Source organism: Hippocampus comes, unplaced genomic scaffold (assembly GCF_001891065.2).
Source record: "Hippocampus comes isolate QL1 unplaced genomic scaffold, H_comes_QL1_v1.1 scaffold84, whole genome shotgun sequence".
Taxonomy (NCBI): domain Eukaryota; kingdom Metazoa; phylum Chordata; class Actinopteri; order Syngnathiformes; family Syngnathidae; genus Hippocampus; species Hippocampus comes.
In genome coordinates this window covers 590765-615786 of record NW_017805144.1, presented here as the reverse complement: position 1 = coordinate 615786, position 25022 = coordinate 590765, and the positions used below count along the sequence as shown (strand labels likewise).

At 41.2% G+C, this 25022-nt stretch overlaps 1 protein-coding gene across 17 annotated transcripts in view; it reads right to left on the bottom strand.

Annotated features, from left to right (window-relative positions):
- nfasca (neurofascin homolog (chicken) a) overlaps nucleotides 1–25022 on the bottom strand; it is a 123419-nt gene that overhangs the window by 60746 nt on the left and 37651 nt on the right. For 16 of the 17 annotated variants that reach the window (XR_002167999.1, XR_002167998.1, XM_019867632.1 and 13 more), the window contains exons 1-2: nucleotides 23693–23955; nucleotides 4682–4731 (exon numbers count right to left, since the gene is read on the bottom strand). The gene's annotated coding sequence lies outside the window, so the exon portion shown is untranslated. Of the gene's footprint in view, nucleotides 1–4681; nucleotides 4732–23692; nucleotides 23956–25022 lie in introns of those variants that run through there. The other variant, XM_019867633.1, reaches the window with a different exon arrangement.

Below are 25022 nucleotides of genomic sequence, written 5' to 3'. Positions count from 1 at the left end.
TTTGCTATGTGCACACACACTTGCAAACCTTCGTCGCTCAGTGAGATACGGCCTTGACCTAACTGTTCAGTCGAGAGCTACAAATTTATATTGAATGGCAGCAAATTCGCATTTTGTGCCCGTTGTAATTAAATGTTTCCACAAAAAATTTCCAGGTGTCCCTTTTTAAACTTGGAGCACCTGTACACTTCTGATTTTTATGGAGCTGTTGTGGCACAGGCTGTGTTGCTTTTCTAGTTGACCAAGCTTACACGCTTTATTTGTCTGCACACACAGACATGCACAGAGTACCATACACAAATACACACAAATCACAGAGACAAGGTCAACACAACCAGGTCAGCGTAACAACAAACTAATTTTATTGTAGCTCAGTGCATCTGTCGGTTTCTACGGTAATCAAAAAAACCACGGTCCAGTTGCTCATTTTCGAATGTGAGTTACACATTATCCAATTATTAAAGATGACACTGCATTTAGATGTAATAATATTTGTAATATCATTCTTGCTCATTTTCAAATGTGAGTTACACAGTATCCAATTATTAAAGATGACACTGCATTTAGATTTAATAATATTTGTAATATCATTCCTATGTGGTTGATGACAGTTTTTTTATTAAATACACAGTTGCAACAAAAAGTACATGAACCCTTTGGAATTACTGGATATATACATACATTGGTCATAAATTGTGATCTGATCTTCATCTAAGTTATAACAATAGAAAAGCTTAATCTTCTGAAACTCATACCACACATAAAATTACTGATACATGTTTTCATGTTTTTATTGAACCTAGAGGCTGAGTAATTACCTAAGTGCTAATCCGAGTCTTATCTCAGCCAAGCTAGATCAACGTGTTGAGATTGGAGGTGTTGATGAAAGGTGCCCTGCTTTAGTCGAAAAAAATATCATGCAGCAGAAGCATTCCTCACACATGGCACTGTAAGAATACATAGCGTTATGATGTTCATCTTGTCTACTCATGGATCAATTAGGTTTAAGGAAGAAAAAAAAAAAGAATCCTTAAACCTACTCTAAGAATACCTTGTGAAGAACTGATAACTTGTGAAGCTGGGAAGGGTCACGAGAGTTTCTTAAATTCCTCAATTAATTAGTCCATGGTAAGACAGCTTGTCTACAAATGAAGAAAGTTCAACACTGCTGCTTCACTTTCCCAAAAAGAGTCCATCCTGTAATGATGACTGTAAAACCAGAGCATAAAAGGCATAGTGACATGAGGATAAATCCTCGAGAATCACCATACAAAAAGTCAAGAATGGTGGTGGCAACATGTTTTGGGGCTCTCATTATTCAGTTGGAACTGGGGCCTTCGTCAATGTGAACCTTCCGCCTTCCGCTAGACAGAGAAGCCGGATGATGAGGCTCAAATATTCGATATACACAGGTTCAAGTCAGTTGGAAATCATAATTTCTGTTCAAAATGAAAGACAGCGGGTGGCGCAGTGCTCAGCTGGTTAGCATGTCGGCCTCACAGCGCAGAGGTGCAGGGTTCGATTCCAGGCCCTGGCCTCCCTGTGTTGAGTTTGTCTGTTCTCCCTGTGGCTGTGTGGGTTTTCTCTGGGTATTCTGGTTGATTGAACACTCTAAATTGTCCCCAGGTTGTGTGCCCGGTGATTGGCTGGCAACCAGTTTAGGGTGTAACCCACCCTGCCCGAAGACAGCTAGGATAGGCTCCAACATGCCCGTGACCCTTGTCAGGATCAGCGGGTTAAAAAAATGGATGGATGGATGGATGGATAGGTTCACCATTTTGATCCTGCCTGACTTTACAATTACAGTGATGGATGGATGGATGGATGGATGGATGGATAGGTTCAACATTTTGATCCTGCCTGACTTTACAATTACAGTGGGCCATCTTCCATGAATTCACACATTGATTCTTTACCTATCTAATAAATATATTCTGGGTGAAAAAGGTGAAACAAGGCTGAGGTGAAAGGACAAAGCGCAGTGAGTGATAAGTGCAAATATATCAAAAAGGCCCACACACTAACCCATTGAATAATTCTTGTGAGAATTATGCATAGATTAAAAAGGTAATAGCAATCACAAACCCCATGACAGCAAATTGTCCAACACAATCCAACACATCACAGATTCAATAAATACTATTCTATCCATCATACACAATTGGCTTCAACCTACCGCGATAGTCTTGCTGAGACAAGTGGGAGCAATGCATTAATGTACACGTTAATAAATACTGAATGTACGACTCCCTCTATGAGCCGTTATTTTATCGTGGTTGAAGGATTTGTGTCTCTCAAGGATCCGAGGAGCTAGGTTTCCCGGGGCTTTATGCCGCTGGCAGTATCACCCATGGTAAACAGGTCCTAGATGAGGAACCAAAGTACAGTTCTCAGAGCCCCAATGATGAATATAAAAGGAAATCGTTTTCTCTTGCCCAGATGCAAGTCACTGGTGGCCCCCTCTGGAGATGGGGCTCATTGGCGAGTCCCTGGTGGCCAGGCCTCCACCCTTGGGGCCCGACTGGGCTCAGACATAAATGAGCATGTGGGTCCCCGTTCCCATGGGCTCACAACCTGTGAGAGCAGACAAGGGGGTTGGGTGCAGTGTGAACTGGGCAGTGGCCAAAGGCAGGGCCATTAGCCGTCCAATCCCCAGCCACAGAATCTGACTGGAGGACATGGAACGTCACCTCTCTGACAAAGGAGCCTGAACTGGTGTCCGAGGACGAGAAGTTCCACTTGATATAGTCGGGCTCGCCTCTGCACACATCCTTTGGTACCAGGCCTCTCAAGAGGTGTTGAACCAGTCCTCTCAAGAGGCGTCGGACTCTCTTCCACTCTACAGTTTCCCATGGTGAGAGGCGTGAAGTTTGGCATCTGCTCCTTGGGGTTCACCCTGGTGAAAGAGAGGGCGCCTCCCATCGCCTTCGAAAGGGCCGACTGGGGGACTATTGTTTGTACCAATGTGCCTAACAGTGCTTCGTAGGCATTTCTCTTCATAGGTGCAATTTTATGTGATCCGAAGTTGTTTTGCCCAATGCACGTCCCGGCATTGTATCAACCTACTGGTGGGCGTGTCTTTAGCGTCCTCTTTCATGCCCACTTACTGTCTGTTTGAGAGGGATGAAATTTCATCTTTGCCGTATGTTGCACATACTGCACATTTGACAATAAAGTTGTACTTGACTTGACTTGACCCTTCCTCTTTAAGGTTCGCGTGCCATCCTCGATTACACTCGCCTTTCCTCCATCTGAACAGTGTGTCTGCATTACATCAGATAGTCATGCAAAGCACCAAATGATAACTGGGTAGTTTTCTACCTCTGGTACTCAAAGCGCTTTACACTGTTACCTCATTCACACTAATGACGCAGCATCAGGAGCATTTGGGGGTGCAGTATCATGGTGAAGGACACCTGGACATTGTCGCAATGGCCGGGGATCGAAGCACCAACCTCTGGGTCTGGTTTACATCTCTGCTTTTTGCAGGTGATGTGGTTCTGTTGGCTTCATCAAGGACCAACCTCCAACTTTCACTGAAGCGGTTCACAGCCAGGTGTGAAGTGTTTGTGATAAAAATCAGGGCCATGGTCTTCATTCGGAAAAGGGTGGAGTGCCCACTCCAGGTTGTAGATGAGCTCCTGCTAAAAGTGGAGGACTTAAGTATCTTCAGGCCATATCTCAATGAGCAGTGAAGGTTTTCAAGTGTGTTTGCACCTCACAAATGTTTTTTCATCAAGGTTCGTTTAAGGTCGCAAAGATGTTCAGCAACAATTTTAATAGTCTGTAACTATTTTTCTTGTTGCAAAGAAATGTTGAACATGTTCAGACTTTGAGGGTGACAAGACAAACTGTTTTCAACCATTACAACAGTGAATGTCTGACGAACATATTTGCAACTGTTTGCAACACTGAACGAACCCTGACAAAAAAAAAAATAATAATAATAATCATTTTACAAAAACATTTGTGCTGGCGCACACACCTGCAAACCTTCGCCACTCAGTGAGAATTAGGCTTTAGGATTTTTTTTCATGAGTGAGAGAAGAATGGAACAGGAGATCGAGAGGCGGATCGGTACTGCGACTGCATTGATGAGGATTTTATATCGGTCAAAAGGCAAAACTCTCAATTTACCGGTTGATTGAGGTTGCTCCCCGCACCAATGGTCACAAGCTGTAGGTTGTGACCAAAAGAAGAAGGACCTGGATGACAAGCAGCCGAAACTAGTTTTCTATGCAGGGTTTCGGTGCGCTCCCTAAGAGATAGGGTGAGAAGCTCATTCATCTAGGAGGGGCTCGGTATTGAGCCACTGCTCCTCCCCATTGAGAGGAGCCAGACGAGATGGCTCAGGCACCTGAAAGAACCAGCACACTCTGGAGAGACTATGTCTCACGGCTGGCCGGGGAACACCTCAGCATCCTCCTGGAAGAACTGGATGAAGTGGCTAGGGAAGTCTGGGCTTCTCTGCTAAAGCTGCTGCCCCAACGACACGACCCCGGATAATTGGAAGTAAATGGCTGAATGTACAACCATGGCATAAGTCACAGTGAATTATAAAAATTGTAGACAATGTGTTTATCCATGTGTTGGCTGGGGAGGAAACCAACTTTAACCTTCACAATTTACAACTTGGGTTTATGGTACAGGATATCTACATCGAGCTTCAATGATGACTTACCTTAATAATGATGAGGACACCGATATTTTGTCTGTGACCGCTTTGGTGACCTGATGAGACAGAAAACGAGATATTATACATCTTTATTTTTAAGATGTTATATTAAAGCTTTGCTAAAATTTGCTATGCAAAGCAAGACTGTTTGATGCTCATTTGTGTCTGTTAGCCGCACAGGAAGAAACATGTTGGAGCAGTGCAGAAAGGAGAGACGATGCAGACAACACAAAATGCCTCAGGACTGTCTGCAACCGCCTTGTTTCTTTAACTAGCTTGTGCTTTCAAAGAACTCATCTGTACGCCAGCCGGGGTCTTTAGGATCACAAGATGCTCCTCTGCTCTCTTATTTTGTACGTTTTATTCTGTCGCCCCTGGTTGTTAGGCTCACACTTAGACACACAATCACTATACTGTAACATAGTCTGCCTGAAGGACTGTGGAAAAGCCTTAAAAAGACTCTTCGACACTGCACTGCCTCAACAAGCATGAAGCCAAATAAAAATACATGCTATTTACACAAAGTGTCTGTAAGTGCTGCAAAGCTACACATTTTGACACACAAAGAGAAATGTTATTGATGTGAGGATAAAAAAATGCAAGAAAAAAATCAATCCAAGGATTGTTCCAGAAAACAACATAAGCATTACAATTTTTTCACTGCCAGTAATATGTCAAGGCCTTGCTCGCGGGCACTTCAACAGCAGTCTGGAATCAATCTGGCATCTCTCAAACAATCAGTTGCCATTTTTGCCCACATCGGGACTCAAACTGGCATCCTCCAGTTTCAAAGCACAATTCCTTACAGATGAGTTTCTGCCGCCCCAGAAATATGAACTAATCCCACTTCTGAATGCAGCATGTTACATACTGAACATCTGCAGTAAAAATGTTTAACCGGGTTAAGTACATTGCCCAAGGACACACTAGCGTATTTGCCCCTCTTGAAGTGGATGTGTATGAGTGAAGCTAGGATATCTGACAGTGTACATAAAAAAAAAACTGAACCTCATTTTCACATCATACAGAGAGGTGGATGTGGGGAGCAAGTTGGGGAAGTACGTTGGGGTATAATTTGACCCTTTGTCCGCATGTAAATGTTTGTCGTCTTTAAAAACCTAGCTTTTAGAAAACTCCAGGATGCAGTTTCCAAAATTGTCTTTTAGCATCCATGTGTAGTTGAAGACTCTGCGACATGCTATGAATTCATGTAAACCTTTCTTGACAAAAGAACGTGCTATTTGCTTACATGGGCTGGTTCCATTTTGTGCAACGACAGACGTGTGAGCAGCGATCTTTAACAGACACAGCCGATTAAAAATTTAAAAATTCATTGTCTCCTGGGCCCTATATACAGCAGCTCTGATCTAGTTCCCGAGGCCAAGGAATGTGCAACTACAGTAAATCTGCTGATTGGGCAAAATGAGCTGGATGATTTAAAAAAATCTGTTTTCTTGGGGGGAGAATTATTCTTTTAGCCTGTCATGTATTGACATTATCTTTTTTTATACAGGAGTTAGGAAAATATAAGGGTTTAAATCCATAACCATGTTTTGATTTGGTCAAAGTTGCATTAAAAAAAAAAAAAAAAAAACGTAAGAATAATTTCAACCAAAAAGTGCTGTTTTTTTCAGCCGAAATCAAATTTCCCAACACATAGTGTTTTATTGTCTTCTCTTCACGGAGCTAAATCTTAGGATGCATAATATCGAAACGCATGATAACCTTATTGAGGAAAAAAAATCGATATTTGGGGCTTATACATTCAGCTTCTGGGCAGCCCAGTGGTCGACTGGTTAGCGCGTCGACCTCAAAGTGCAGAGGTGCAGGGTTCGACTCCGGCTCCGGCCTCCCTGTGTGGAGTTTGCATGTTCTCCCCGGGCCTGCGTGGATTTTCTTCGGGTACTCCGGTTTCCACCCACATTCCAAAAACATGCATGGCAGGCTGATTGGTCACTCTAAATTGTCCTTAGGTGTGAGTGTGAGCGCAGACGGTTGTTTGTCTATGTGTGCCCTGCAACCGGTTCAGGGTGTCCCCCGCCTACTGCTCGAAGACAGCTGGGATCGGCTCCAGCACCCACTCCCCCAAACCCGACCCTTGTGAGGATAAAGCAGATCTGAAAATGGATGGATGGATGGACATTCAGCTTCTGTGTTAACCAAATTGCAATTGCCACCAAATCAATCGCAGCGTATTCATTTCCAAAAACACGTGCATTCACTACAGAACTACATCGCCCCAAACTACTCCCACAGAACTCATCATTTTTGCATCAACAAAGTATCCAAAGCTTCTAGGCCTCCACATAAGAATAAAGAGAATGTGTGAAGTGAATAACAGAATCGAGAACAGTCCCTGATCCCATTAAACATCCACCTTTGCCCATCTCCTGGGACAATGAATGTGCTTTTGTATGATAGTGTGGAGACTTTGATGCACAGTCTATCACCTGCTTTTCCCTACTGACCTGCAACAGGATGAGTCCTAATGAAAGCCCCAAAGGCCACCAGCTATGTTCTTTTAACACACACACACATGGACACACCCTAAAATAAATGGCTCTTACTCACACAAAGGTCACAGGTTACATGTTAAAGTGGTTGTGGGGGACGGGCCTATGTCAGTTACATCATTTCCGTAGTGCAGATGGCTTTTAAAGGAGTTGCCATGACAACCACGGTTGAAAGCCGATGGGATAATTGAGGAAAATGTGGGGGAGGCAAGGCTTGGTATTTGCATGAAATGAACTAATTAGTAGTGATTTTGTCATTGGTGTTTCTTTACAAACAATAAAAGGAATGATGCAAGAAAAAAAACATTCCTACCTAATACTTTGTCACACTAGCTATGATAAGTTCGTGCTCTGGTGTGATGATCCTTGAAAAAAGGCAGAATTTCACTGTCGAGCAAGTGATGCTGTCATATTAGTGAGATGAACAGACTGATTCTCGATTGTCTGGCATTTGAGCCTTTAATTGCAAGTCACCCTAATCGTCACGCAACATTTTGATTTTGGTGTCAACAGATGAACTGTAGGCAAAGTAGTATTCATCTGAGCACGAAAAGAGTCAGTCTAGTTCCTTTATGAAGACAGACTTGTAACATTCGTTCCAACTGTCTGCTGTTGATCATTGTCAACAAAGAGTTGTTCGATTAACACTTGGCCAAGAAGAAGAAGGGGAGGGGCAAAACAAAGCAGTGTCAGATTGCAAAGCCAGCACACTGCTCAGATCAAATCCTCTCGGGAAAGTGTGACGTCGGAAGCAAGACTGGAGGATAGAGAGGTGCAGGTTGACTGAGCTGTTGTCAGGAAATAAATGTGTGTGTGTGTGTGTGTGTGTGTGTGCGTGCGTGCGTGCGTGCGTGCGTGCGTCTGTGTGTGTGTGTGTTTATATCAATGCATGTGTGTATGGATGTCATGCTTGGACGAAGCTGCGGCCCAATGATGCTGACTGACCTACTTTGGATCAAAAGAGGGAAATAACAAATGGATGAAAAGTGGAAAAGGAGATTGAGGTGCTGCGGGTAGACCAGCAAAGGAAAGGAAGCTCAAGATGAGGTTACGAAGGATGGACAAGGAGAGTGAAAGCTGATTTTGAATTGGAAATATTAGTGAATGTCTCCCAAACAAGGGTCAATGGCGAAATATGTGGAGCTTGTGAAGAGACAGAGGAGCTAGAGTAAAAGGATACAAAGCTAATTGATTGGCCAAGTGCTTGAGGGCTGGCTTTCTGGAGGTGGGGTATTCCTGAGAAATCAATCCCATGGTTCTCGGAGTGATGTTAGCCAAAGCACATTCTGTGTCCACATCTCAGCTTAGTCGTCTTAAATTATGTCTTGCAGCAGATTGGATAAACATATGTGGAGGGGATCGCAGAATTCAAGATACATTTGGACAGAAGCTGATACTGACTGATCTGACTGAAAACAAAAGAGGCAGGGTACACCATGAAGTGTTGGCCAGTCATCCAGCACCAGGCAGGGCACATCCAGGGGTTCCTTGGTTTGCGATGGAGTTCCATTGCTATGGTGATACTGTAACCTGAATTTGTACTTGTATATTTGTAATGGTGGCAATAATGCGTTTTCCGGCCACACCTGGGCTTCGTGTCACCGGTTGGAAGTGGAGCGCACTGACCGCTCGGCGAGAAGCTCATGCCGTAAACTCCGTGGCCCTCACTAATTTCAACTAATGTACATACACACAGCACAAGATGGTATTTGTTACACATAGTCAACCACGTAATCTCAGGTGTTCATGTTTACTTGCCCTCCAGAAATGATGAAAACAATTTCAATTGAGTTATACAGCTTATAGTTCATATTAACGGTGCAAAGACTTTTTAGAAAATATCTACTGTATATCAGATCTAGATGTAAACACCTGGAAAAATAAGGTGAAACTCTTGTTTCATTTTAATTTATAAAGGCAAATCTAGTCAAATGCCGATGAAAAGCAGCTCTGTTGAAGGGAGATGTACAATTATTTGTACTACTAATCTCACTACAAATTTGTTTATGTCACCCGTATGTAGACCCTCAGCTTTCAGATACAGACATATCATTGTCCTGCAACCGCTACAATATATTTAACACAACCTGAGGACAATGGAAAGTGCTTGGTCTTTGTCCATGTAATGTAACAAACAGCTTTGAATCACTGATGGGCAGAGAGTTTCTAACCGGGGCCTTGTCCTTCCCTGTAACTCAATCTTTGCTCTGCATTAAGATCAACCATTTAGAGGGCCGAATATTTAGCTGAACAAAACAGAGGATGGGTGGCCCGGTGGGGCAGTGGTTAGTGCGTTGAACTCACACTGCAGAGGTACCGGGTTCAATTCCAACTCTGGCCTCCCTGTGGGGAGTTTGCATGTTTTACAGAGGAAGGTGACTGTCAGTTTCTAATAATGTAACAACACAACTTACTCAAATATGAATATTTTTAAACCAAAAATTGTTTTCGAGCAGCACTTCTTTTAACTAACCTTAATCTCCAAAATACATTGATAATAAGTGAACCGAACCAGGATATGGATTCAATTGAGTTCCGTTGAGGAACTTTCATGAGGTCTCTGTTTTACTGCTTTCTGACGTTGAGGCAGAGCATATTTAGGGATTGTATTTAATACAGTTGTACTGTCTCGTCTGGTCTCCCCAGATTATACAATTGGAGTGTCAGTCAAAAGGGACCTTATCCACACAGATTTAATATGAGCCGTAATATTGCTACACAGCATTGGAAAAGCAAGCCAAGCAGATCATACTCCCACATTGTTGGATGACATCAAAATTTTTTACGGCTCACCCAGAGCCGTGGACCAATCAAAACTCATGCCCTCTAAATGGGTGTCATAAAAGGCAGGAGACCCCAATCAGTTTGTTGCCCCCTGTCAGTTTCAACCCATCAATGCAACAAAGACAGGATGGAGGCAGGCATGCATACAGGGAGGGGTACTGGGAGAGGAGAGGCAAGAGGGTGAAGGGGGCAAACTGCAAGAAAACACCAAATGAAATCTGCAATGGACAATGAAAATGTGATTATCAGGAGCCAAAGACAAACTAGATTATTTCTAGGGTTAGTTACGTAATAACACACCAGTTAAACAATGTATTAGTTGGTTTCATTGTGAGCATGGACTCATTTTTCTTCTTTTATTCCTTTCATGCACCCTGTAACCTGATAACATGAGAATCTGTCCACTGTAGTAACTGCTATCCCTGAAAGGGTTAAAATGAATTTTATGTCTGTTGTGATGTCTCTCAGACATTACCATTAAAGTACCTCCAACCAAAAAGGACTCGAATCTGTCCACTCTGATTGTTTTTTTTTTTTTTTGTTGTTTTTTTGTTTGTTTTTTTAATGAACAATGTATATTCCTCCTCAATATGCTGTCTTGCAATATTGAAGACCACGGACATCCAAATCAACCTAAATGCATTCCGCCTCACTTTTGTCACGACATCACATATTCATGACAAACAAAGAGGCCATTTAGTGATCCCTTCAGGCACACTGCTCACAGTAAAAGCCGCCCCTACCCGCTGGCAGCCCCCAAGACATGTTCATTGACCAAAACATGGTTTTCTAGTAGGAGACGTCATAAATACATCTCATAAAAAATATCCACATCAAAACACTTGTCAAATTACACACCGTATGTAATAATTCCATTGTAAAGTAAATGTAATTATTTTCGTGCACCTCTACTAGTATTCATTGCTAAGTGTGGGTAAATGTACTGTACACTCCAGTCCTCAAACAACGGAACACTAATCATGATACAAAGACAAGACCGGAAAATCTGAATTATTAATGTCTGAATTGGTTGACTAGTTTTTGGGTTTGACCCCAAATATGGACATCAAGTTGCCTCTGAAAATGAAGACACACACCAGTGTAAAACTACAACTGTTTACGTTCGAAAGATGCAAAAACGCTGACAGAACCTCCACAATAGACTTTCAAGGTTACGTGTGGTGGGATTCCAGAATTTTCCAATCCTTTGTGTGGAAATAAATGAGAGCGAACAGTCTGGCCATGTCCCAGTGGTTTTATTCATGATCCCCCGCTGCTAGAGAGACGCTTCATCTTGATTTTAAATTACCACTGCCAGATGTCCTTTATATTATTTTTGCTATATCTTCTATTTGCTAATTATTAGTAGTATTATTTTTTAATAATGTATGTCAGTATTTTTCTCTGCTTTAGGATAGACCTTCCGCCCATGTATTCAAATGTGCATCATTACCTCCCTGTAAAGCTACCCTCAGCAACAATGTCGGTCAACATCCAACCTCATTAGCACATCTGGATTTCACTTTGTGTTCCTCCTCAAGCGCCCCCCGGTACCCCTCGATATCAATCCCCCCCGCCTCCTTTTCAACTTCATCCTCTCCTTCCAGTCCAATGAAAAACGCCTCCAGTCAGCGGGGCTCCCTAGCAACCGCGCCAAGAGAGAAAAGACGGATGAAAATGGGGGCAGAAAAAAAAAACTGAAGGAGATAAGGGCGCGGAGGGCTGCAGATGGCGAGTGTGCAACTGGAGGTTGTCTGCGTGCTTGCGTCTGTTTAAAAAAAAAACAACTCGTAGACAGGAAGGTTTGTTCAAAGGGTCAGAGAGAGAAAATGTCCTGATTCTTTTTTTTTTTTTTAACCTTTGACAATGTGCGTGTGCTTGTTTTTTCATTGTATTTATACGATAAAAGGACAAAAGCTAAACTCAACAAAATGAAAAATATACTGCAAGCACCAAGGACATCCATTCAAATCCTGGCCACCATCTAAACCTAAAAATGTGTGCATGTGATATCTTGACCTGAGGCAGAACACAGCCTCCATGAATACTTACTGTGTGTCCATATATTATTTATATAGAGAACTAGTCATCAAAAATGAGCATCCATTCTAAGATGTATTGCATATTCAGTGTTAAGACTTCAGGTGTGACCACACCCAGGGCACCGGCCATGAGCACTCAGTCTTTTGCATGAAACAGGACCGCCCTTTCAAACTGGTGTCAAACATAAGAGCCATAGACCAAATTCAGCCCTCAACATTATTTCATATGGCCCGTGAAAGCTTGCCACAATTTCTCCTTGGCTTCTGTTCAGAAGTAGTTTTCCATCATCATATCTTCTTATGATAGAAGGGACAAAAATCCACCTCACACTCTCGCCACCCGCCACATATAAACTTGTCTGAAATATTAATTTCCCAAAAAAGAATATAAAGGACTGATGTTCAACTTGCAGTGACGTTAAATTTAAAAGATTAGCAGTTTGTTTACAAAATGTGACTCAAACCGAGGTACAACAGTGATTCATGGCATCCTGTCCCCCCTTTGTGATTATGCATTTATGTGTAGAACCGCCCCTCTGAGGGCAACCATAACTACAATGTGGTAAAAACAACCGCTACATCTTCACTCTAAAAAGATTTTTAAAAATGTGCTCAGGTTATATGTCTCCTTTAAGATGACTGGTTGTACTGTATATAAACAGTGAGGTCTAAAGAGGACCAACCGCCCACATCAAGTGTGAAATTTAAAAAAACTAAATCAATTTCTGAAATTGTATCCGAGCTGCCCGATCTGAATTTTGCCCCCCCCGCCCCCAGTTAGATACTTTAAGTGGTCTAATTTATATATCAACTGACCCAACGCCCAGTTCCTCCGCACATGACTTGGCAAGTAAGCTGGTCACATCCAGAGGCTATTTCAAGCAACAGTCAAAAGTCTGACTGCCGCACTACACTATTTGCAACACTATGACAAAGCCAAGAGGTAAGCAGAGCTGCATTAGGTTTTGTTGGATGCACAGTTTAGAGTTCCAAATGTCTCTTATAATGTCGCTGTGCAGATTCTGTTCTGATCAAAATGGACATGATTTGCACTGACTGAGCTGGACAGGAGCTGGGTCGGCCACTCGGAGGCACCGCTATGAAGATTTCCTCATCAACCAACTCGGCGGACCCACCTCTCCGAAGGCGTCTCCCTTCATCTTGTTAAATGGACTTTTACCTCATTGCAACAAACATTGTATAGTACAATACTGTGTCAAATGTTGCCCACTCGGCGTCCATTGCAGCTTGGTCATCATGGAAGGGGGATTCCCCAATTTGCAGGCCCCTTCTCAAGGTTTCTAATTTTCCCCCAGTTGGGGTTTTTTGCCCTCCACGGAGTTAAGGTCAGGGGATGTTGTTAATATTTGTCAACTGTGGGCATGTGTAGCCCTGTAAGACCTCTCTGTGATTAGCACTTTATGAATAAATCTGACTTGACTTTAATGAACAGAGTGAGTTTTGAACAACATTTTCATAGAAAAATGACCTTTATTTACGGACTATTTTCGATAGATGGATGAGCGGATGTGTTGACTTTGTAATTCTCGTGCTGCGTAACCATCATTGGCAACGTGCGTAACGCATTTCAATGAGATGAAAACTAGAGATATCCTTCCACGGTTGAAGGTGGAAGCTTTTGCAAATGGAGCTGGAAGCTCCACCTCTGGATCATTGGTCATCCAATTACAAGTCTAATAGCTGTTGCGTTTGTAAATGATGTGATGAAATAATTTCATTTCCATCCCCCCCAAAAAATCTATTTACATGGTGTACTCTATCTATTAAAATGTAACGAACAGTTAATGCCTGTGTAATCACGTCAAATAGCCGTCCCCACTTGTGCAGAGTGCAAGTTCCCCCGACAGAAAATACATTCTCCCGGTCATGGATGCCAGAAGCGACCGTGTTGGATGAATGCGGTAGTGGGTCCTGTGTTGGTGTTGGCAGACATGTTGCACATTTGCCAAAGACGTAAATAAAGTTTGAAACAGTCAGAAGGGCAGCTAAGAAAAGGGAAACTACTAAATGGAGTGTTAATGGAAGCACTTGTCATGCATGAGGAGAAAGAGCCATGATCTTTTTCTCGACTTTTGTAACAAGGCTGCATATGTGCTGTTTTGATTTTTATAGACAGACAATGGAGAAAGTGCTCACTGTTAAAAGTGTAGGCGAGGCAACCAAAACATTGATGATCAAAAAAAATTTGTTGCAAATTAATCTATTAGATGGCAATGTGATATCCTGCTTTATGATTACAGTATTTTCAAAAGAAAAAGAGAAATTTCCCTGAATTGGTCTGGATCAACTAATGAATTAGAAAAGAAACAGACATAATAAGAAACACTGGAATGAGATTTTATTTGATCTTATTTTGCTTTGGTAAAGTAAATGAGCGATAAGTATCACTTTTTAAATGTTGTATTTCTTTATAATAGCCTGTTTTCATTTATTTCTATATTATATTGTATTTATTTTTAACCAAACATCACTGGGGGAAAAATAAATAAATAAATAAATTTGGGGCAGGAAAACATTAATTCATTCATTCATTCATTCTTTTTTTTTTCCCCAAGATGGCGCCCGAGTCGGCAGCCGTTGGCAAGTGCTCTTCAAGAGCCTTGCTTTTTTGTTGTTTTTTCGTGGTTTTTGTGTTTTGTTTTGTCACATTGTGTTTGTTGTTACATCATGTGGATCTGCTGTGGATTGTTTTCAGCATTTTTTTGGCCACGACATTCGTCAAAGGAGAAGAATCTGTGCTAGGTGGTTGCGCCTTCTCGGCAGCACACGTGTACCAGCACTGATTTTGATTGGGAGGAATGTCGGCGCCATCTGACTGTCGTTGCTGGACCCGCTTGTGTTTTTTGCGCTAGAAATAGGCAGCATTTTTTGCAGCCCCGCTTTGTTCAGCGGGAATGTCGGTGCTGTTGGACAGTCTGTGGCTGGATGGATGCACTGCTTGAGGAGCTGACAGTGAGAAGAAAGGTGAGAGAAAAGAAAGATGCGTATGTGGAACTGGGAGTCGCGGCTTGGAATTGAAGCGGATTACATAGGACAGGAGATGTGAGCCAATCTCTTTTTTGTCAATGGACATGACAGCTTCTTCTTTGCTTTCAAATTTAACTTGTAGCAGACGTATGCACATTTTCAGCATGACGTCTTTGATCCGCTGGTGAAAGGACACATTGATTCGCTCTTCTTTCATCTATAACTGCTTCAAACAACAAAGTGTATGCAGAAAAGTGGTTAAGATTGTACGACTGTCTGTGTCTTATGTGTTGTGTTTTATTATTTGTCATTTTTTGTTAACTGTTTTTTTTTTATTGCGGCGCGGGCACCCGCAGCAGCTCCTCTCTCTCCTGAGGAAATAAATTTCATCTGTGCTGTATGTTGCACATGTACTGTAGCACATTTAACAATAACGTTGACATGAACATGAACATGAATTGCATTTCCAGTAATTCCAATTTGAAATATTACCTTGACTTATCAACGTATCATGAGCACACGGATCCAAATTGGTTTGTAAATTGAGGTTCCACTGTATGTGGAATAACGTCTCCTGTCATTTTTTTATCTTCGGGGCATTTTCATGGAAGCATGTCACAGCCACATTATGAATATTACACCTGGGAAATGTATTTCATTTCCTTTATCGTCTTTATTTTTATACAGTTTTTTTGTGTCGTTTCTATTTTTTAATGGATTGAGAGTTGGCAAACTGCATTTCATTGACATGTATCTTTAATTCATGACAAACGCAGAGCATGTTTGTGTTTGTGGGTGTGCGTATGCGTGTGTGTGTGCGTGTGAATGTGTGTGTGTGTGTGCACGTGTGTGTGTGTGTGTGTGTGTGTGTGTGTGTGTGTGCTCAGATATGCTGTCTCACAGTGAAAACTCTCAATTCCTGTCTTTTCTGAAAAAACACTCCCTCCAACTCTCCACAGTCAGTGGAGAATTTACACACACGCACAGTCCTACGAACAGGTTGTCTACTCTCTCACACTCGTTGTCTCAGTCAGACACACACACACACACACACACACGCACACACACACACACACACACACACACACACACACACACACACACACACACACACACACACACACACACACAGTTGTCCTGTCCCCTTTCTCTATTGTAATTATACCATTACCAAATTTCATTTACTCAGAACAGGCTCTGTCTCTCTTTTCCCCTTCCTTTCTTGTACTAAATGACATTAAATCTGTACAAAATCCATTTAGTCCATCATGAGGTGAATGTGTTTCACCATCTGTAAGGGTATAGTGAACAGGAGCATCTGTGTTTCTCATCTCTATTCACAAATATACAATAATACAGCATCATGTCCAGCCGTCCAGTCCTCCTCTCTTTGAAAATGTAAATTATGGTGACATTAATTTATTTGATACTTCACATTGTTTTCTCATTTTGTGTGTTTGTATGCGCGTGGGTTGTAGTTAAAACGTTTGCGTTCTATGTACGAGATTATGTGGATTTCAGAATGGAGAAAGAACACAGTGAGGATGTGAGAGAGAGAGAGAGAGAGAGACTTGCTTGTGACCAAGTGCATGTTGCTGCTGAAGAATAAAATAAATGACAAATAACATTTTCATTTCATTATATTTCTATCATTTGTAAGTATATGCTTTATGTAGAGTGAACTCTTTCATATTTTAATTTGAACATTTTATTTTGATTATGTTGTTATGATCTTAATTATTTTCTTAATTGTTTTATTATTTCTGTTATCATTGTTTTCATTATTAACTTATTAACTTATCATTCATCTCCAGCGATTTCTTACAGATACAGTTGTTGTACAGTAAGAAAGGCATTTCAATTTTTTGAAATGCCCCCCAGGACATCTCGTAATTTGGTAACAGAAAGCAGACGCTCCGCATAAAAATGGCTGCACACGGACGCAGTAGTGGGTGCAAGGCGGTTTCCAATTGCCCACGTCACATGCGCAGCCAGCTACTTGTACATCATCTGCAAGGGGAGATCTTGCAGTTTACCTGCTAATGTCCTGCAGGGATCTCAGAGAGCAGTGATAATTTTACAGTTTACCCCCAGCAAGTCCCAGGGACTCGCTGATCAGAAAAGTATGAGTCCCATTATGCATTTAGAGAGTCCCAAATTTCGAATTCTGAAATGGTCTACTTATTCAATTGCATATGATAATAACACAAACAACAACATGGCCTGAGGATTTCAGAAATTCACAGTAACCGTTTTTCGGTTCCGTCGGATTACCCAATGGGAAACCACGGTAACTAATTTGGGGTTCCGTAAACATTCATCATGGGAATCCATTTTTCTATTTTGACTGATATTCATAATCAAGAATTCTGAAACTCAAAAGTATAATGTTTCAAGGGTAAATGTTTGAAAACTATCCATGAACAATGAACATTACATCAGCAGCTGTGTACTCTAGGTTTATTCAAAAAAATAAATGGATCAAAATATGGTGTAGTCATCATGAATATACATATCATAGCATCATAGCATACCACAAAATCTGAGTATTTTTTTCCAATCTCACACTGCAAAGATTAATTTACTGGTAAGTATTGATGTGGCTCGACATCCTCTTCCCTAAACGATGCATGTGTAATCTACTATAAATTTGACGAAAGAATCTAACACACGTCATCATTAGTTCTACCAACAGTTAACATTCGCATTACTACACCTTGTGACGAATGTTTTATTCGTAAAGTTACCATGCTACAACCAGTAAATTATAGAATAACCAATACTGTTTCACAATATTTTTCATAGCCATTACCATGTAGATCTAATGATCAACTTGCCTCGTAATCGTGCCTCTCGTCGTATCTCACTCTCGTGTTCTGTGCATACGTCACAGGTGAGTTTAGTGTTCCCCCCTTCGGACGATTCATACGAAAAGTCAGACTGGCATTCCCATTTCTTAAATGTCGTAGTTAGTAGACCTTTGTGAGTTTTTTTCGCCGCCATCTCAAACTTCCATCCGCGCGATTCCTCAGTTTTCGGATGAAAATCGCAACCCGCATGCGCACATAATGTTATCTGTTCCGTCCCCCCCAACACTGAAAACAAAACAAAACAAAACGAAAGTAATTTCGAAGAAACACACTCACACACAACACCGCAAACACCCATACAGACACAGTGAAATCACGTTGATCAAACAGGAGAGACTTGATCGCGTACAGTCAACTCGTGTGCGGCGACTTTTATGGTTAAACGATTTTTCGGTACCGTCAAAATTACGCCACGGAAACGACACGCTTCCGGTAACGACCGTTACCGTGAAATCCTCAGGCCTGCCGTAGTTTTTTTTTTGTTTTGTTTTGACTGAGAAATTTCCTGATGTCCCAAAAACGCACATTATTTGGAACTGTGCGTCCCGCGGGAAAATTATGCGTCTCGGACGCGGGACGCAGAGGTAACGAGATGGCTGAGAGAGTCTATTTCTGTTTCCGCGTTGTCAAGTACGGCTCGCTCTCCGACCACATCCATTTTAATGAAAATGAAGAATGCCGCCACAGTAGGCCAGGATTTGGATTGGGCAATGTGGATGGCCCCTCCCAGGTGAATGCTCGGGTCCCTGTGTTATCTCGCCTACCTCTCCAATAGTAATGGGGGTGCCATCAAAATATTGTTAAGATGATAATGATTTACAAGTTGTTCAATGAATTGATTTCTACAGTGAGGGATTGTCCCACGGTGGTGTCATATGTATGCATGAAATCCAAAGACGTTGTCCATAGCACACATTGGCGCAGCGTGGAATTTCTTTGCCTATGCCTCGATAAACCAAACACAGCAAATTCGCGATTTTGCGTGCTGCAAAATAAACCTCCTTTACCAGCACAAAATGTTGTCGCTTGTTTTTCGATTTTTTTTTTTTTTTACCAAATTTGCAGATGCACTGTGTGGCAAGACGAAAATGCTTGGTGAGGCGTAGCATGTCTACAAATTTCACAAACTTGATGAACTGGCACAAAAATGACGATGCACTCGTTTTTACCCCGAGCACAGATTAGGTTTTGTTACCAAATTGTCGGATGGCTCTGGGGCAAGCCAATTCCGTGTGATGGGCCGACCAAACAGGCACAACACACTCCTAGACTTGCGTTAGCACAAAAATGAAGTTATGCTCTTTTTTTACATCGAGTGCACAGCATCCAGTCAACCGAATTAGGGCCTTTGGACTGCGCTTTGCACTAGACTGGCTCTGGGAACGAAAATGGCGTCCTTGTTGTCCAACATATACATCCATCCATCCATCGATTTTCAACAGCGCTTATCCTGAACAGGGTCGTAGGGAGTTGCTCGTGCCTCAGTTGCAGGGCACATATAGAGATAAATGATCATTTACCCCCACATGCACACCGTCACTGAATGGGAACCGATCCCACGCTGCCCGCCCATAAGTCAGGCGAGTGTAATACGACACCATCAGCGACCACCAACAGATACAGAGAAACATAATCAAATCCTGGAACACAATGAGATGCCAAAAGGTATAAACACGGGATATAAAATGTGGTTATGTGAGAAAATAGAGTTTTGTTTTTCCATCCATCCATTTTCTGACCTGCTCATCCTCACAAAGAGTCACGGGGTGTGCTGGATCCTATCTGAGCTGTGTTTGGCCAGTAGGCGGGGTACTCCCTGAACTGAAACCGAAGGACAATTTTGAGTTTTCAATTACTCTATCGTGCATGTTTTTGGAATCTGGGTGAACACCAAAGAGAGAAAATCTACGCAGGCACAGGGAGAACATGCAAACTCCACACAAGAAGGCCGGAGCCTGGAATCGAACCCTGCACCTCTGTACTGTGAGGCAGACGTGCTAACCAGTCGAACAAACAAAAGTTTTGTCCAAGTCTGCATAAGCCAAAGAAACTGATCACTTGTGTTTATTTATTATTACTCAATGCGGTTTGGAAAGTTGGATTGTGGAGCCAGATTGTAAAATGTGATTCCCAAGACACTTTTGGATCGAATGATTGGACTGAGAAAAGTATGCCCATATGTGTTCCCAAGTTTCTGAAATGTTCACGTGGACAGGCCGAGAGAGGGAAAACTAGCAAAGAATTGTGAGAAAAAAAGAAACGCCTTTTGCAGAACGTCTATGCTTTGAATGTGTTGATTGATATATCTTAGAAGCTGTTTGAAGAAACGTGACATGACATTTCACTGCAGCATTATAAACGTGGGATTGTTGACGCACAGGCTGCACATTGGCAAAACAAATAAGCCAATCATGTGTAGTCCAGTTATTTTTGAGTTGGAATGAGAAAAAGAAAAAACATGGCCTGTTAAAGCAGTATAATTGGTCCCAAATTAAAGGCGCTATTTTACGAATGAGTGGAGCAATGGCCATTGGCAAGCTGAGCCCTTTGTTCCAGCCGATCAAGAGACTCACTGGATGGAAAAATACATACAAAAAAATAAATCAACCCCTTGACAGCATTTTTAGACAGAAGGCAGCCAAAATGCAACACATTTCAAATGAGTTGCATTTAGTATTCACTAGAATAATATAGTTGTACGGAATCATGGAGTTTAGCATAAATCATCTGATGACAGCATTGCTGTTGCTTTTCTATCCACCCATTCCAACCCCATCGATCCATTTTCTACGACTCTTGTTTTCATTAGCATCACGTGGGAAGCACAGGTCTATATCAGCTGACTTTGGATGAGAAGCAGGGTACACTCTGAATTGCTCCCCAGCCAGTCAGAGACTATTGCATCACTTTGAAAAAACAAGATGGGGGGGGGGGTTAAAAAAAATCACCCGACACACAGTTGCATGGTGTTAAATGTAGGTTGTCACTGTCGATGATACTGTGTCTTGGTGAAGCAGACGGTATCCCCAAGCCTTTTATCGCACACATGCACTGACAGAAGCATGAGCAGCGATGTAGGTTAAGTACCTGGCTGGGGGGCAACATCTGTATACCCACCTGGACTCATCTTTCCTCTTTAAATAACCCTCTTCCAATTAACCATTTCAAATTCAACGTCTACAATTTCTTTTACGACCACCTTAACAATAAAAGCACGTTAATATCTGACAAAAAAAATAAAATACTGCTCATTTAAATGTCATATTCCTCAACTTGCTTCCTCTCCATGAGAAATAGAAAGAAAAATCACATCCATTATCAGATACTTAGAAAGGTATCTTTGATTGTATCATATTTATTCCTATGGGATTAATGAGTAAAAACTTAAAATTCAAGCGAGTAGTCCATTTTAGCTGCATTTTTTTTTTTTTTATCAATTCAAAGGAGGACTTAAGCGTAGCTCTAGTTGGCATCACATGCACAGACATGTGTGGCACTCATCAGCTACTGTCTCCCTTGCTCCCAGCCAACAGATTAACTGAGGAGTCATCCCCAAAGCTAAATCTCCACCATTACATAAATCATCAAAAAGCAGATATACAAGGCAGGAAAAGAATTTGAAACTGCAAATTTATAGGATACGATAGTCAATGTTTTTCTTTGAATATCTATTCAAAATAATGTACCAGATTTCAGCAGGTACAATGAAAGAACTCCTCATAACAACCAATTTTAAAACATTGACATTAAAATGCGTTGGAGCAGTACTGGGAAAGTCACGATACCAATTTGAAGTTCAACCAAAATTATCTGGAATATCACAAAAACACGATCTCAGCAGGTTGACAACCTGGCAGCTTCCATCGTTTTGCAGCTCTGGCAAGAGACATACTGTGTGGTTGTTCAATAAACATGACTATTGGGCATAAACAAACAACATAGAGTTGACTTTCTATGCTTGTATGAGTTTCTGCATACCGGCAGCATATCATCGTAATTGGAAAAATAATTTGACACATGCATGATCGAAGCCTTTTTCCTTCCTGGCAGCCAACGTAAATGAATTTACTTTCATGTTACATCTTGAGTTGTTGAGCGAAATGTTTGGTATGTCTCGGAGTAATCTTGTAAATAATGCTGTCATTTTGTCTAGTGGCAGACAGATGACAAATAATCATGCTGGCTGCGTCTGTACAACAAAAGTGCATGACATATCCAAAATTATCCAGCAGTTAACTTCTTTTTATACTTGCATTGTATGTATAAGGTTTCTCAAGGAATTCTTCACAATGTAGCGGTCATCAGCATGGGGTGTGGCCAAAGGACATCCACTTCTACATCTTTCTGTGACTTTTCCAGTTTCTCTGTATTTCTGTTGCAACCTCTAAGGCCAGTGGCCACTTCATCTCAGAATGTCCTGTTTGAGGTATCACAATGGCCAAGGTACTGTTGATCCACTGTTAGGTCTCGTCCTGGTCTGATGATGTCAAAATGTGAACAACATGATGAGAATAACTAAACACCAGCTCGAATTGAACCTGGACATTTATTGATTGATTCAAGAATCAAACACCTGTTGTGAATTTTGCCGTTAAACTCGTCATTAGAGAACAGCAAATGGTGCAAAAATTACTGAAACATTTAACAGTTGGATGTGGATTCAAAAGTTTAGACAAGGTCACATTAAGGTCCCCTGAATGCATTTTAGGCTCGTCCAGAAATTTAAATTTCATCTGAAAGGCAAATATCCCTAACTTTTTGTATTGAGCGTGTGTGTGTGTGTGTGTGTGTGTGTGTGTGTGTGTGTGTGTGTGTGTGTGTGTGTGTGTGTGTGTTTATATATAAAACATGCATTATTCAAAATTGAACTTTTTTTTTAATTTCAGCAACTGAACCACCACCTGTCACACTCTATGGTAGTCATATGAGTTCTCTCAACAAAATCTTTGCGATGAAAGACCAAAAACCATACTGGCTAAATTTCTCAGTGTTTCTCTCTCTCTGTCTCTCTGTGTACTACAGTGCATATACTGGACATCCATCATGATCCCACACGACACAAACACACACCCGTTAAAAAACTAAAGCTAAAATAAATAAACGAAATATAATATAAATCTCCCACTTTTCATGCACAAACAGTCACATAAAAGCTTTCATAGAAATGATAGACAAGTATGTTTATCAATGAATCTTGAGCAGTAAAACCTGCCAAAGAGTCAATCAACAAACACTGCATGTTCACAAGTTGCCACTCTAACCAGGGACATAACACACATACACACATTCAAAGCGGTATGCATACTGAAGAGCTATTTTCACTCGATATTTTTAATTAAAATTAATTTCAAATTCTTCATAGAATTCTTCACCAACACAAGTGAACATAAACCAGGCAGTAAAAGGGCAACTGGATTCTTCCAATGATATTCATAGAACAGTTAATATCCATGTGCTAATCAGGAAGACAATTGTCAGTTCGCTCTTCAACAGTGAGCTCAATATGTCATCAATCGCAGGCTAATTTAACAATGACAGGTTGAACCCTGCCTGACCGCTGTATGTCAAATGTGTAAGTAATAGAGCCAGTGCAACAGCAGGCATTGAAAACATAACCAATCTTTTCCCATTTGTGACTGGAAAATTATTCTGTTTTATGATCTAAACCTGTAAAATGTTTCAAGTGACAGGTTAGATTTTGACTTTCAGAAGAATCACATCAGGAGAAAAACAGCAGTCGGTTTTTGTCTTGAAAATCTTAAGCAAAAAAGGCAGGTGATGCTCTCGCTCACTCACACACACGCCCACGCAGATTATTACCTTTCTTAACGGAACTCTTAAATCCAGGTTGCCACACAGTGTTGTATCTCCATCCGTAAAAAAAAAAAAAAAAAAGAGAAGACTGGACAGCTGTCAATCAAATACTTAATCACTGACCCAAGGTGACCGGTGTAAAAATGTCATTGTCGCTATTTGCTAACCGTTTTCTTTCATACACTTTTTTTCATAATCTCTCCCTAATCTGTCCGTGCTTCTAACGTTCTTTCAACTATCAGTGCCTCTCCAGCCGTGTGTGATCTCTGCTCTCCCTCTCACACTGTTTTCCATCTGTCACCGCCCAATCATTTTAGCCCTCCCACCTCATGAATTATTCATGAGATTAGACACACGCTGCAGTCAAACACATTCACACACACTTGACTATCACATGAAATGGATTTTACAGTTAGCCCTCGTCTACGATACCAACTACACCATATTTTAAATATAGAATCTCAAGCTAAACCGTACAGATTTATTTCACATTGAAGCTCATGCACCAAAAGTAAAGCATCAACCTTTTGCCACCTGATAGGAGGTGCTAAGACTGCATGTGTGACTTACATCTCGATATTCAGAGGAAAACAGGATTCATAAAAAAATTGAAAAATTCGAAAACTGGAAATCATGAATAAAAGTAATAAAGTATCCAGAATATTTACAGCATTACAAATCAAGTGGTAATGTATTCAGACTCTGAGTTAGCATTGTAGTCCCAACCCATGGAAGGATGGTCTTTCACTTTTTAGCACTTTTCTCCCTTAAATACTGAAAGTGCTTCAACACTGTCTCCTCGTTATACCTACTGATAATGAAGCAATTTTGTTGAATTCACTTTTCAAATACAGTTTTATAAATATATATATAGCTCTCACTGAAATACATTTCCAAATATTTTGCTTTCACGGCTCTCTTTGTCAAAAAGGTTCCCGACCCCTGGCCTAGACGTTCCATGTTCTTGCTCTTCGTTTTTGTTCCCGCCAGATTTTCTGCACTTACCTTTGTAAGTAGTTTTTCGTTGTAGTTATAGTCACGATTTTTGTATTACGTTTAGGTTTCTTCTTATTTCTTGACAAGCAATTTCCGTTGATGTTTTTATCTTTGCCTTTTTTGCAAGCGTTGGTTGTCTCATTTTCTGGTGTTGTAACAGTGTTGTTGGTTGAACTTTGTCGGTCTTGCGACCTATTTTTATGAAGAAACCTTTTTTATCAATTCTTTCCGAGTTCACGTTTCTGGAGTCCAATTCTGTCCTCAGCTTTCCATAAACCTGACAATAATTTGTGGTTAGTGCAGGCGAACATGTCCAAAATTTCCTTGCGACAAAAAAAAC